Raw genomic sequence first — 13,295 nt, 5'->3', positions numbered from 1 at the left:
GCAGGGGAGGGCAATTAGGGGTGACCAGGCTGGCAGGGGAGGGCAGTTAGGGGTGACCAGGCAGGCAGGCAGAATGGTTAGGGGCAATCAGGCAGGCAGGCAGGTGAGCGGTTAGGAGCCAGCGGTCCCAGATTACGAGAGGGATGTCCAACTGCCAGTTTAGGCCCCATCCCACAGGGGTCCCGGAATGGAGAGGATGCAGGCTGGGCTGAGGGACACCCTCCCCCCCTGCACAAATTTTGTGCACCGGGCCGCTAGTATAAGATAAGACACCAGTGAAGTTTGCTGCATGGATTGATTCTTCTTTCATGAACAATTTCTCTGTAGCATGTGATGCTAATTGATAGAATTTTACCAACAGTAGAACTTCTTTCAATGTTGTAGTGACTTTGAACTTCTATCCAGACCACTAAAACTTTCTCCTTATCAGCAATAAGGCTATTTTGCTTATCATTTGTGTGTTCACAGGAGTAGCACTTTTAATATCCTTCAACAACTTTTCCTTTGCATTCACAACTTGGCTAACTGTTTGGCATAAAAGACCTAGCTTTTAGCCTATCTCAACTTTTGACATGTCTTCCTTGCTCAGCTTAATTAAATTTCTAGCTTTTTATTTAAAGTGAGAGAATGTTATTCTTCCTTTCATTTAAAAATACCATGATCCATCTATATATTATCTAGAAGAAATTCACCTTTGGTTCAAATACACATTTAGGTTGAATGTGAAAGGATGGAAAAAAGACATTCCATGCAAATAATAACCAAAAGACAGCAGAGAAGACTATTCTGATATCAGACAAAATAGATTTTTAAATAAAAAATTGTTACAAAGATCCTGCTGGTGTGGCTCAGTGGTTTAACATCGACCCATGAACCAAGAGGTCACTGATTCAATTCCTGGTCAGGGCACATGGGCTTAATCCCCAGTAGGAGTGTGCAGGAAGCAGCCAATTAATCTCATTGATGTTTTGTTTTTTTGTTTTTACAAATGTATCCTTATCCCCCCTATTAACCCCCATTCTCCCCACCACTCATGCTCTCATCCCCCTGTTGTCTGTGTCCATTGGTTTGGCTTATATGCATGCATACAAGTCCGTTGGTTGATCTCTCCCCCTTACCCCCTCCCTCCCCTACTTTCCCTCTGGGGATTGATAGTCTGATCCCTGTTTCTCTGTCTTCATTGATGTTTTTATCTCTCTGTCCCTCACCCTTCCTCTCTCTCTAAGTTCAATAAAAACAAATTTAAAAAATTGTTACAAAAAAGCCCCAAAATATATAAAGCAAAAATTGATAAAAATGAAGGGAGAAATATATTGTTCTACAATAATAGTTGGAGACTTCAGAACCCACTTTCTTTTTTTTTTCTTTTTTTTTTCTGAGGAAGGAAAGGTAAATGTAAAGGCATGGGAGAAGGTAGGCCCAAGGAACCTTATCCTTAACCCCACTGCAGCCTTTCCACCCCAGGAAAGTGCAGGATTGGCAAGCTCTCCCTGGGGTAATAGATCAGGACTCAGGTAATAGCAGAAAGCGCCAATCCTACTCTTAAAATGGATACAAGAGAGCATTTGGGGTTTTTCTTTTTAATGCCTGCTTGTTATGTGTTAAATTTTTTAAAAATACAATGCAGAGGGTTGTACAGCAGCCAAAAGGCATCGGGCCTCCTGTACAATAGCCTCTGCCGACTCAGTCTGGTAGGAGGATGCACAAACCAGACAGGAGTTTTACCCAGAACCCACTTTCAATAGTTGATTGAAAAACTAGGAAGAAGAATAAGGAAATAGGTCATGTAAACCAATGAGACATAAAACACATATGTAGAACATTTCACACAATAACAATAGAATACATATTTTTTAAATGCACATGGAACATACTCCAACATACTTCATTTGTTAGGTCACAAAGCAATTTGCAGTAAATTTAAGATAATTGAAATCAGCCCAGCCAGTTTTGCTCAGTGGATAGAGCGTTGGCCTGCAGACCAAAGGGTTCCAGGTTTGATCCCAGTCAAGGGCACATACCTTAATTGCAGGCTCCTTGGGCCCTGGCCCTGGTCAGAGGCAACCAATCGATGTGTTTCTCTCACCTCGATGTTTCTCTCTGTCTTTCCCTCTCTCTTCCACTCTCCCTAAAAATCAATGGAAAAATATCCTCGGGTGAAGATTAACCAAAATAAATAAATAAGTAAATAAAAAGAATGAAACCATAAAAAAAAAACACACATAATTGAAATCATACAAAGTATCTCCTCTGACCTCAATGGAATGAAGCTAGAAATCAGTTAACAGAAGAAGAAAAACTGGAAAAATAGCAAATATATGAAAATTAAAACACACTTAAAAATCTTATGGGTCAAAGAAGAATTCACAAGTGTAATTAGAAAATACTTTTAAATGAATGAAAACAAAAACTTATAGGATGCAGTGAAAGTGTTCAGAGGGAAATTTATAGCTCTAAATGCCTTTGTTTAAAAAAAGGAAGATTCCCAAATCACAACTTAACTTTACACCTTAAAGAACAACAACAACAAAAAAGGCTGGCTGGTGTTGCTCAGTGATTAGAACATTGGCCTATGCACCAAAGGGCCAAGGGCACATGTGTGGGTTGCAGGTTTGATCACTGGCCCTGTCGGGGTACTTGCAGGAGGCAACCAATCGATGTGTCTCTCTCACATTGATCTCTCTCTCTCTCTATTTTCTCTCTCTCTCCTCCCTCCCCACTCCCTCCCTTCTACTCCCTAAAAAAATCAATGGAAAAAATACGCTTGGGTGAGGATTAACAACAACAACAAAACTAAAATAGAAGAGCAAACTAAATCCAAAGACAGCAAAAAGAACTAATAATTATTAGAGCAGAGATATATGAAACAGAGAACAGAAAAACAATCAACTAAATCAAAAGTTGGTTTGTAGAAAACATCAACAGGTCCTAGCTGGGTTTCTCAGGTGGTTAGAACATTGTCCTGATAAACCAAGGTTTTGGGTTCAATCCCCAGTCAGGGCACATACAAGAAACAACTAACTAATGCATAAATAAGTGGAACAACAAATCCATGTTTCTCTATCTATCTTTCTATCTATCTCCCCCCATTTTATTCAAATCAATGAATAAAAAAATTTAATTTAATTTTAAAAAAGAAGTAGTGCGGCCTAAGACAATGTACAGCTGCTGTGTTGTGGAATTGTGCACCTGAAATCTGTTACCCAGTGTCATCCCAATAAATTCAATAATAAAAAAAAAATAGTGTGGTCACTTAGCAAGAGGTTTGAGGTAATTGGAGGCCAGATGCTGAATGTTTCAGATATTTTAGAAAAGTCTGAAGCATGAGGCAAGAGAGGCCATTTGTGTATATGAAAAAGCCACTTGAAACGGCTTGAGTAGGCCTGAAAGTTGGGTGCGGTGGGGTTTCAGGGCAGGGTGAACAGTGTGAGCCAGGTTAATGAAGACTCAGATATGACCTGCCTGCTGGCTCTGGGAGGAGGCAGGTCTCAGAAAAGGAATAATGGCCTCTGCCAGCACTTTTATCTGCCAGAAAGCTACCCCCGAGCTCTTGCCCTTCAGCCAGACCAGCAGTTCCTCTCCATATGATTCTGGTTCCTTTCAAGTTGCTGCCCCACCACTACAGAACATCTACTTCACAAGCTCAGAGGGAGTGAGTCTGAGTAGTTACTAGTGGCAGCCAGCCTTGGTTCGCAGCTTGGCCTTTCCTGGACACCTCTGACCCCCGCCATCTGCAGATCACTCTGTAGCTTGTGCCGAGTGACTGACTTAGCTCTTCTTGGGAGTCAGGGTACCCAGTGGACAGCTGTAGACGCCAGATTACAACCCTACCACCTCCACAAGCGACAAACTTAGGGGGCAGACTTGGTGAGCACCAAAGCCTCACCGAAGCAAGTGGTGCTCCAGAGGGGTGTCTCTTGCACAGCAGCTTCTCTGCTATAGTTGCAGCTGGTCCTCACAGCCAACTGGCGTGGGGTTTAATCCCCCAAGTGATGCCAACAGCAATTAAGGCTCAACTACAAGAGGACAGTGCACACAGCCCACACAGGAGCACACCTGGAGCACCCAGCTTGAGTGACTGGGGAGGCTGTGCCACTGGGCTCTACAGGACACCTACTACACAAGGTCATCCTACCAAGTCCAAGAGACGTCGCAGCTCTACCTAATACATAGAAACAAACATAGGGAAACAGTCAAATGCACAAAGGAATATGTCCCAAATGACAGAACAGGAAAAATTTCCAGGAAAAGAACTAAATGAAATGGAAGCAAACTACCAGATACAGAGTTCAAAAGAATGGTTTTAAGGATGCTCAAAAAACTTAGTGACAACTTCAACAACATGAAAAAGAACATAAAAACCATAAAAAGGAACCAGTCAGAAATGAAGGATATAATAACTGGAATGAAGAATATTTATAAGGAATCAGCAGTAGAGTAGATGATGCCAAGAATCAAATCAGCAATCCTATATAATAAAAGTGTAATATGCAAATTGACTGAACGGCCGAACAACCAGATGCTATGATGTGCACTGACCACCAGGGGGCAGACCCTCAATGCAGGAGCTGCTCCCTGGTGGTCAGTGTGCTTCCACAGGGGGAGTGCCACTCAGCCAGAAGCCAAGTTCACGGCTGGCACCAGCGGCGGTGGCGGGAGCCTCTCTCACCTCCACTGTAGGCGGGCGGTAAGGAGCAAGGGGTCCTGGACTGCAAGAGCGCCATCTGCGAGAGGGATGTCTGACTGCCAGCAGGCGGACATCCGCTCAGGGGTCCCGGACTGTGAGAGGGCACAGGCCAGGCTGAGGCCCCCCACCCCCAGTGCATGAATCTCGTGCACCGGGCTTCTAGTTTAGAATATAAGGAATCATAAAACACCCAATCAGAAGAGCAAAAAGAAAAAAGAATCCAAAAATATGAAGATAGTGTAAAGAGCATCTGGGACAATTTGAAGCATACCAACATTTGCATAATAGGGGTGCCAGAAGGAGAAGAGAGGGAGCAAAAAATTGAAAACCTATTTGAAGAAATAATGACAGAAATCTTCCCCTACCTGGTGAAAGAAATAGACTTACAAGTCCAGGAAGCACAGATAATCCCAAACAACAGGAGCCAAAGAGGTCCACACCAAGACACATCCTAATTAACACCTGGGCAGCCATGGTATTGGTTGCCCTGATGCCTGCAGGGCTGGGCAGCTGACCACAGGGGTAGGAGCAGGCCCCAGGTCCCAGAATCTAGGCAGCCCCTGCTGGAGCAAGGCCTGCACCATGGCCACCTCTGCCACCTCCTTGGAGCATTTCGAGAAACTGCAGGAGTGGGTTGGCTTGCCCCAGTGCACATCATAGCGACCAGTTGTTCTGGTCGCTTGGCTTTTATATATATAATAGAGGCCTAGCGTGTGATTGAAATCATGTGAGGAGGCGCCCCGCCTCCCACTGTGCAAGAGGGGGCTGGGACCCACGCCTGACCCATGTAGCGCCGGCTGGCCACAGTGTTGTCTCCGCTGGGGTGGGGGTGTGCTCCAAGCCACGCAGCGGCTGCTCTGAGCACTCCCCCGGCCGCCGCATTGTGTCCGCTGGGGTTAAGCAATAAAACAATTTAAAAAATTTAAAAAAAAAAAGAAACTGCAGGAGATCTTCTGCAGCCTCCCTGAAGACCTATGAGGGGTGCTGGAGTGTTCCTGGGGACTGGGGGAACAGAAGAGAAGAATAAATTGGTCAGAGATTTTGATGAGAAGCAACAGAAAGCAAATGAAACACTGGCAGAGATGGAAGAGGAACTACATTATGCACCTCTATCTTTTCATAACCCTATGATGTCTAAGCTTTGAAACTACTGGAAGGAACTTGTCAAACTCCACTGGGAAGTGAGAAGCACACCTTTTACAGCCACATATGGGGGTCGAGGAGACATGAAATATGGCACATACACTGTAGAGAATAAGCACATGAATCAGCTACAGTCTAAGAGGGTGTTGCTTTTGCAAGGCACTGACAGCCTGAACCAGGCCACCCAGAGTATTGAGCATTCTCATCAGATTGCCACAGAGACTGACCAGATTGGCTCAGAAATTATAGAAGAGCTGGGGGAGCAAAGTGACCAGTTGGAACATACCAAGAATAGACTGGTAAACACAAATGAAAACTTGAGCAAAAGCCAAAAGATTCTCTGGTTAATGTCCAGACAAATGACAACTAACAAGTTTCTGCTTTCCATTGTTATATTACTGGAGCCATCCTGGGAGACCTGATTTATTACAAATTCTTTCGCAAGCATTGAACTTCCTACACGGAAGGGTGTGTGGACCAGAACTTTAACCCTGAGAATGAATGGTGTTAGAGATGTGGAATAAGCATATTGCTGCTGTGAGCTGTTCTAGAATGCACTGTGTAGACACTGTGGGAAGAGGAAGGGAAGACGGAAAACCAGTTAATGTGAAGGAACAGCAACAAGACCAGTGTGATATACCAAGGTAATAAATGCTGTTTATGTCTTCTTAAAAAATCTACACTAATAAAAGAGAAAGATGCAAATTGAATGTACCTTCGTGACACCCACCAGCCAATCAGGAGTGGGTATGCAAATTAAACCCGGGTGGCTTCGCACTGTGGTAGCCACAAAACCCCCCATGCCTGGCAGACAGAGAGTGGACAGCAGGGTGTGGCGGCTCTGTTCATGTGGTGGTGGTGGCAAGAGACAGAGAGCAGAAAGAGACAGAGAGCAGACAGCTGGTAGGGGAGCAGTTAGGGGCAATCAGGCCCAGCAGAAAGAGACAGCAAGCAAACAGCAGGGCATGGCGGCTTCCTTGGTGTAGAGGCAGCAGTGAAGCCCCCAGGCTGGGCTGACAGAGAGCTGACAGCAGGGCGTGATGGCTTCATCTCCAAGGTGGCTGAAAGGGCGAGGGCTACACCCTCCATCTTGTCCCAGGGTAAGGGCTACGCCCTCCATCTTGCCCCAAGGTAAGTGCTCCATCTTGCCTTGGCCATGTGCTTGGCAAGGAGCTTCTTCCCGGAAGTCTAAGCCTCTGCTAGCCACACCCAGGAACAAGACACCGACTTGCGCCTGGCCAATCGGCAAGGCCACAGCCCTTTCTCCTCCCCTTACTCCAACCCCCTATAAAACCCCTCTCCACACAGAGTTCTCTCTCTCTCTGCTTCCTGTCGCTGCGTCGGCAAGGTGGGGGAGCCGAGCTAGCTCGAATAAAGACTCTTATGCTTTTGCATCGGACTGGCTGGCTCCCTGATGTGGTTTCTTGGGGATCCTGAAATCTGGGCATAACAGTGGCAGCGAAGCCCCCAGGCCCAGCAGACAGAGACAGAGAGTGCACAGCAGAGCATGGCGGCTCCATTCGCGTGGCAGCAGCGGTGAAGCCCCCAGGCCCCGCAGACTGAGGATAGCGGGGCAAAGCAGCCAGGCCCCACAGAGAGCAGAGAACCATGAGGAGTGGGCCTAAGGCATCAGTAGGACATCCCCTGATGGCTCCTGGATTAGAGAGGGTGCAGGTTGGGCTGAGGGACCCCCCTCCCCCTGGTGCACGAATTTCATGCACTGGGCCTCTAGTAATAATAATAAAATGCCAAAGGGTAAAGACAAAGAGAGAATCTTAAAAGCTGCAAGAGAAAAGCAGTTAGTTACCTACAAAGGAGTGCCCATACGACTGTCAGCTGATTTCTCAACAGAAACTTTGCAGGCCAGAAGGGAGTGGCAAGAAATATTCAAAGTGATGAATAGCAAGGACCTACAACCAAGATTACTCTATCCAGCAAAGCTATCATTTAGAATTGAAGGTCAGATAAAGAACTTCACAGATAAGAAAAAGCTAAAGGAGTTACCACCACCAAATCAGTATTACATAAAATGTTGAAAGATATTCTAGAAGAAGAAGAAGGAGGAGACGGAGGAGGAGGAAGAGGAGGAGGAGGAGGAGGGAGGAAGGAAGAAGGAAGAAGGAAGAAGGAAGAAGAAGAAGAAGAAGAAGAAGAAAAAGAAGAAGAAGAAGAAGAAGAATGGCAATAAATATATATCAATAATTAAATCTAAAAACCAAAATAAATGAACAAGCAGAACAGAAAAATGTTAGGATTTGGCTGGTCACACAGGCTGTGAAGGAATTCACAACTTAAAGAAGAGATGCAGAGAGAAAGTTTATTTTACTTTCCAAAAGAGGAAAGGGCCAAGTATTGCTAGTGAATACAGGGAAGGGAACAAAGGATGGCCTGGTCTTTTAAGCAGTGACTGTTGCCAAGCAACAAGGAAGGAAGGGGCAGTTGTGTTTAAGTTGAGCAGATACCAGGGGATGTCTTGAAAAGTTACAGCTTGTTTGCTTTCCAGGAGACAGTCCAGCAGATGTCCTAGGGAGGTGTCTTATCAGTATTTTCCCCAAACCTGTAAAACATGCTTAGAGCAAAAGTTATGAGGAGTTCAAAATAGGCTTGTTTGAATAGGATGGGGGAAGGAACTTTCTACTAACCTGAGACTCCTTGATGCCAATTATCCCTGAGTTGTGAAAACAGTAGGGAGGAGGGGGATGCAAGAATGTAGCCTTGAGAGTAGCTTATTTTGTCTTGCAGTTTGAACAGAGGGGCTGTTTGAATCAGAGGATCTGAAACCGGACAACAGATGGATCTAGGCTGCCTGTCACTACTTGAGCCAATTAAGCAGATTCAGGATTGAATCATGTATGAGCATTTATTCTAATAATGCTGGCAGCATGGGAGAGCAGTAGATCATCCACAAAAGTCTGCTCTGCACCTCCCCATAAGCCAGCTGCTTATATGGGATAGAAGGACAAAGACATCAGGGTTGTGGTATCCACTGATTGGTCAGCACCAGGGCAGAGGGTCATGGGTTTCCAATGTCCCATCTCTCTCTGTCTTGCCATGGAAAAAGTCCAACTGATGTCAGCCATGAGGTCGCTTGTCTGGTTTTGCTGCTTTTTTGGACTTGGAACTGAAACACAACTGAGGCCTAGGTGTATTTGATGTGGGGTCAAAACCTCCTGGTCCTGACATGGAAGTAAGCAAAAGGAATAAGAATGGGTAAACAAAAATAAAAATGGTTATGCAGGCATAGGGATGTAGGTAAAAGGAATCAAAATGGGTATAATGATTACAGATTAAAGGCACTTCAGGCTGGGGGTTTGCAAAGGGCTGGGAGTTTGCAAAGGACTGGTGCCTCTGGTTTCTGCAACAAGGTTGCTAATCTTTCCATGATAATAGGCAGCTCTTGGATGTGGAGGATGGGCTGCATTTCCAGGTTAACTCCCAGCCAGGTTAGAATGTGCTTTCTTTAATCAGAACAAAACAATCACAGTTAACAGAGCATGGTTATTATCCTATATAATAAAAGGGTAATATGCAAATTGACCCTAACAGCATAACAACTGGGAGCAACTGGTCGCTATGACACGCACTGACCACCAGGGGGCAGATGCTCAACACAAGAGCTGCCCCCTGGTGGTCAGTGTGCTTCCACAGGGGGAGCACCGCTCAGCCAGAAGCTGGCTCATGGCTGGCCAGTGCAGCGGCAGTGGCAGGAGCCTTTCCCACCTCCACGGCAGCGCTAAGGATGTCCGACTAAATGGGGGAGCGGGCCTAAGCTGGCAGGTGGACATCCCCCGAGGGGTCCCAGACTGCAAGAGGGCACAGGCTGGGCTGAGGGACCCCCCCCCAAGTTCATGAATTTTCATTCACTGGGCCTCTAGTTTTTTATAACTGTAGCTAGTCTCTACTATTCTATGTCTCCCTTCAGTCCCTAACAGAGCTAACAATATTGGGGTTTAATTACCAGGTGCTTCTCATAAATTGTGGAAGGCCACAACGAAGAAAAGGAGAGGCCTTCCTCTGTTCTTACAAAACAGACTAATAGATACAGAGAATTTTGCTAGATGGGAGTGGGGTTGAGGGGATGGTTGAAAAAGGTGAAGGTGGCCATAACCGGTTTGGCTCAGTGGATAGAGCGTCGGCCTGCGGACTGAAGGGTCCCAGGTTCGATTCCAGTCAAGGGCATGTACCTTGGTTGGGGGCACATCCCCAGTGGGGGATGTGCAGGAGGCAGCTGATCGATGTTTCTCTCTCATCGATGTTTCTAACTCTCTATCCCTCTTCCTTCCTCTCTGTAAAAAAAAATCAATAAAATATATATTTTTTAAAAAGGTGAAGGTTTTGGTGGCGAAATGGCACTAGGTGTTAGACTGGTTGAGTCAGACCAGACCTTGGTTTAGCAACCTCTATACTTGAATTCTGGTTAAGAAATAAATCAGAGTCAAGATTCAAACTATAAGAGTAAGTTTATTTAGAAAGTCATAGAGGTAGAAGAAATGGGTTCAGGAAACATGTTACAGAGGCAAAAGAAGGGCCCTTGGAGCTTAGGAGAGAGAAAGGTAAAAGTAATTGTCCTAGGGAAAGAAGAGGCAGAGAGGAAAGGCACCTGCTTGCTCCAGGAGGGAGAGAGAACTGGGTCCTCTTTCCTAAAGGCTTTTAAGGGTGGGATTATAGGGGAGGCCCCAGGAGAGGATCTCAATAGAAAATTCATCTGCTTTCCTTGTGTTCTTTCAGGGTTGTGGTCTCCACTGATTGGTCAGCACCTAGGTAGGGGATCATTAGTCAATGTAGCTGATCCTGATGTCAGCCATGGGGTTGCTTGTCTGGTTTTGCTGCTTTTCTGGACCTGGAGCTGAAACACAACTGAGATGTAGATGTATTTGATGGGGGTCAGAACCTCATGGTCCTGGGGCTTTATGCTTAAGGGCTATTCTCTGGCTGCTTTGTTTGTTCTTCCTTTATGGGGGTCTAACTTACATTGTTGTAGGTGTGTTTCCAATGTCTCATCTCTCTCTGCCTCGCCATGGAAAAAGTCCAACTGTGTCTTCAGCAGGGTCAAAATAAAAGCCACTGTCCAGAGCTTTTGCTTCATACTGTTTTGGAGCCCACACAGTCTTTCTTGGGCCCCAGGTGGCCACTAGACCCCAATGGTCGCAATTTCCCAGGTAGGTGAGAATACGGGGCCCGTGAGGGAGAAAGAGCAAGAGAGCAAGTGAGAGTGAGAGGAGAGCGCTCTTTGTTCCCCTGGGTTTTAATCAGGAGCTTTTTCAAAATAACCAATTAGCTTCTCAAGTTTTCACAGGCTTGCACTCCCTAGCCAACAGTCTTTTTCCTAGGTTAGACTGACAGTCCTCTGTGAATGGAAAAAATAAAAGGCCACATGCTATCCTGACAAACTCAGGGAAGGCCTGCATGGCAGTCTTGCAAACTTAAAGACCTAAAGGATGGTCTGAAATTAAAACTTCAACTAAAAGTGAAGTATAGGCAATTCATCTTGTCCCCGTAACCTCTATGCTGGGAAAAACTGCTGTTTGAAATTTTCCGAGAGAAACCAAGATGGTGGCATAGGTAAACACCGGAAATTGCTGCCTCGCACAACCAATTCAAAAATACAACTAAAAGACAAAACGGACATCATCCAGAACCACAGGAAGGCTGGCTGAGTGGAAATTCTACAACTAGAAGGAAAGAAAAAAGCACACTGAGACTCAGAGGAGGTGCGGAAGTAAAGTGCAGAGGGTAGAGTTTGAGCTCCAGAAATTACGGGTAGAAGACAAAACAAGTCAGAAGAAATCATACGGTTTACCACCTAGAAAAAACAAGAGAGACCCTGTTGTCATTACCTGCAGTCAATGGCACAATTACCCACAGAATAAGAAAACAGTCACCAACCAAAGAAGAGCCCTTTCTTATCCAATTCAAACTGCTGAGATGAAGCTTGTGACAGTGTGAGCATGCTACCACAGGATTTATGACAGGGAGGAGAATGCTGCTGTGGTTGAATAAGGGCTTGAGCTGTTTCCTGAAGGTAAGACAACAGACAGACAAACAGACAAACTGGGTATATTCCTAGGACTTGAGAAAATGGAAGAAGGTGCTAGCCAAAAGTCAGCCTGGTCAGTCTTCAGAATGAAATTTTGACTGGACACCTGCCTAAGTTTTGATGAGAGAGGAGAGGGCCAGGGGTAATTACAGAGAGCGATGAGCAGCAGAGTGCTTTCTAAGATCAGGCTCAGACACTCAGATGAGGGTAAACGCTGCAGAGCTGAAAGGCCCCTGAGAAGTCCTGAATGAGTGCTGCAAAAAGCATTAAAAAGCCCAAAAGGCCTTTTTAGTTAAGTTCAGAGCAAGGAGAGCAATGAAGGTTGGAAAAATTCATGGATTTAAGGTGATGGTGGAATATTAGTGGGTGACAAAAATATTATCAAACTGTAGTTGAATAAATACAGTATAAAATAGTATTTCTTAAACTTGCCTATCGCAACAATCCCCTTGGGGAGTGGCCCTGACCCAGACGATGAGTTGAATCTCACTGGGAGGGAAGGAACATCTTGCTCATCTCCTTAAGCAGGTTTGGTAGAGGTAAACTGAAGACCAAGTCAGGAAAGGAAACTGCAGGTACTTGCTCCCCTGAGCTAGATAAACTAAACTACATTCCAGGGACTTCAGGAAACTTAGCAACAGAATCCTGGAGAAGGGAGCTATGTTAGATGTCCGGGGCCAGGAAATGTTGTAATTGGTGGGTTTAAAACTAATGACCTGAAATATTTTAGAATGGATCACCAATCTGATCACACTTTTAAGGTTTTTCAAGAATTTTCTAGAAACCGCCAATAAATTTATTAAGACCCTCAATAAGTCTAGTGAGACTACCGATAAATTTAGTGAGACCCTCAAGAAATCTAGTGAGACCCTCGAGATTATGAAAAAGGACCAACTAGAAATTAAGCGTACACTGACTGAAATAAAGAATATTATACAGAGTTCCAACAGCAGACTAGAGGACCGCAAGAATCAAGTCAAAGATCTGAAATACAAAGAAGCCAAAAAAACCCAACCAGAAAAGAAAAAAGAATACAAAAATATGAAGATAGCCCTAACCAGTTTTGCTCAGTGGATAGCACGTTGGCCTGCGGACTGAAGGGTCCCGGGTTCGATTCCGGTCGAGGGCATGTGCCTTGGTTGCGGGCACATCCCCAGTGGGGGGTGTGCAGGAGGCAGCTGATCGATGTTTCTTGCTCATCGATGTTTCTGGCTCTCTGTCCCTCTCCCTTCCTCTCTGTAAAAAATCAATAAAATATATATTTTTTAAAAATATGAAGATAGTGCAAGGAGCCTCTGGGACAGCTTCAAGTGTACCAACATCGGAATTATAGGGGTGCCAGGAGAAGAGAGAGAGCAAGATATTGAAAACCTATTTGAAGAAATAATGACAGAAAACTTCCCCTACCTGGTGAAAGAAATAGACTTA

The 13,295-nt window shown here is 45.1% G+C and overlaps 1 long non-coding RNA gene and 1 pseudogene across 1 annotated transcript in view; one reads left to right on the top strand and one right to left on the bottom strand.

The window, feature by feature from the left end:
• The first annotated feature begins 5,227 nt into the window (after positions 1 to 5,227).
• Positions 5,228 to 6,281, top strand: LOC102257354 (annotated as a pseudogene).
• A 4,992-nt stretch (positions 6,282 to 11,273) lies between these two features.
• LOC106723670 overlaps positions 11,274 to 13,295 on the bottom strand; it is a 17,536-nt gene continuing 15,514 nt past the window's right edge. Inside the window, exon 3 of the long non-coding RNA XR_001359372.1 lies at positions 11,274 to 11,285. This is a non-coding gene — a long non-coding RNA (uncharacterized LOC106723670). The remainder of the gene's footprint in view (positions 11,286 to 13,295) is intronic.

Source organism: Myotis brandtii, unplaced genomic scaffold (assembly GCF_000412655.1).
Source record: "Myotis brandtii unplaced genomic scaffold, ASM41265v1 scaffold62, whole genome shotgun sequence".
NCBI lineage: Eukaryota > Metazoa > Chordata > Mammalia > Chiroptera > Vespertilionidae > Myotis > Myotis brandtii.
The sequence above is the reverse complement of the archived record's forward strand: the minus strand, read 5'-3'. Positions and strand labels throughout refer to the sequence as shown.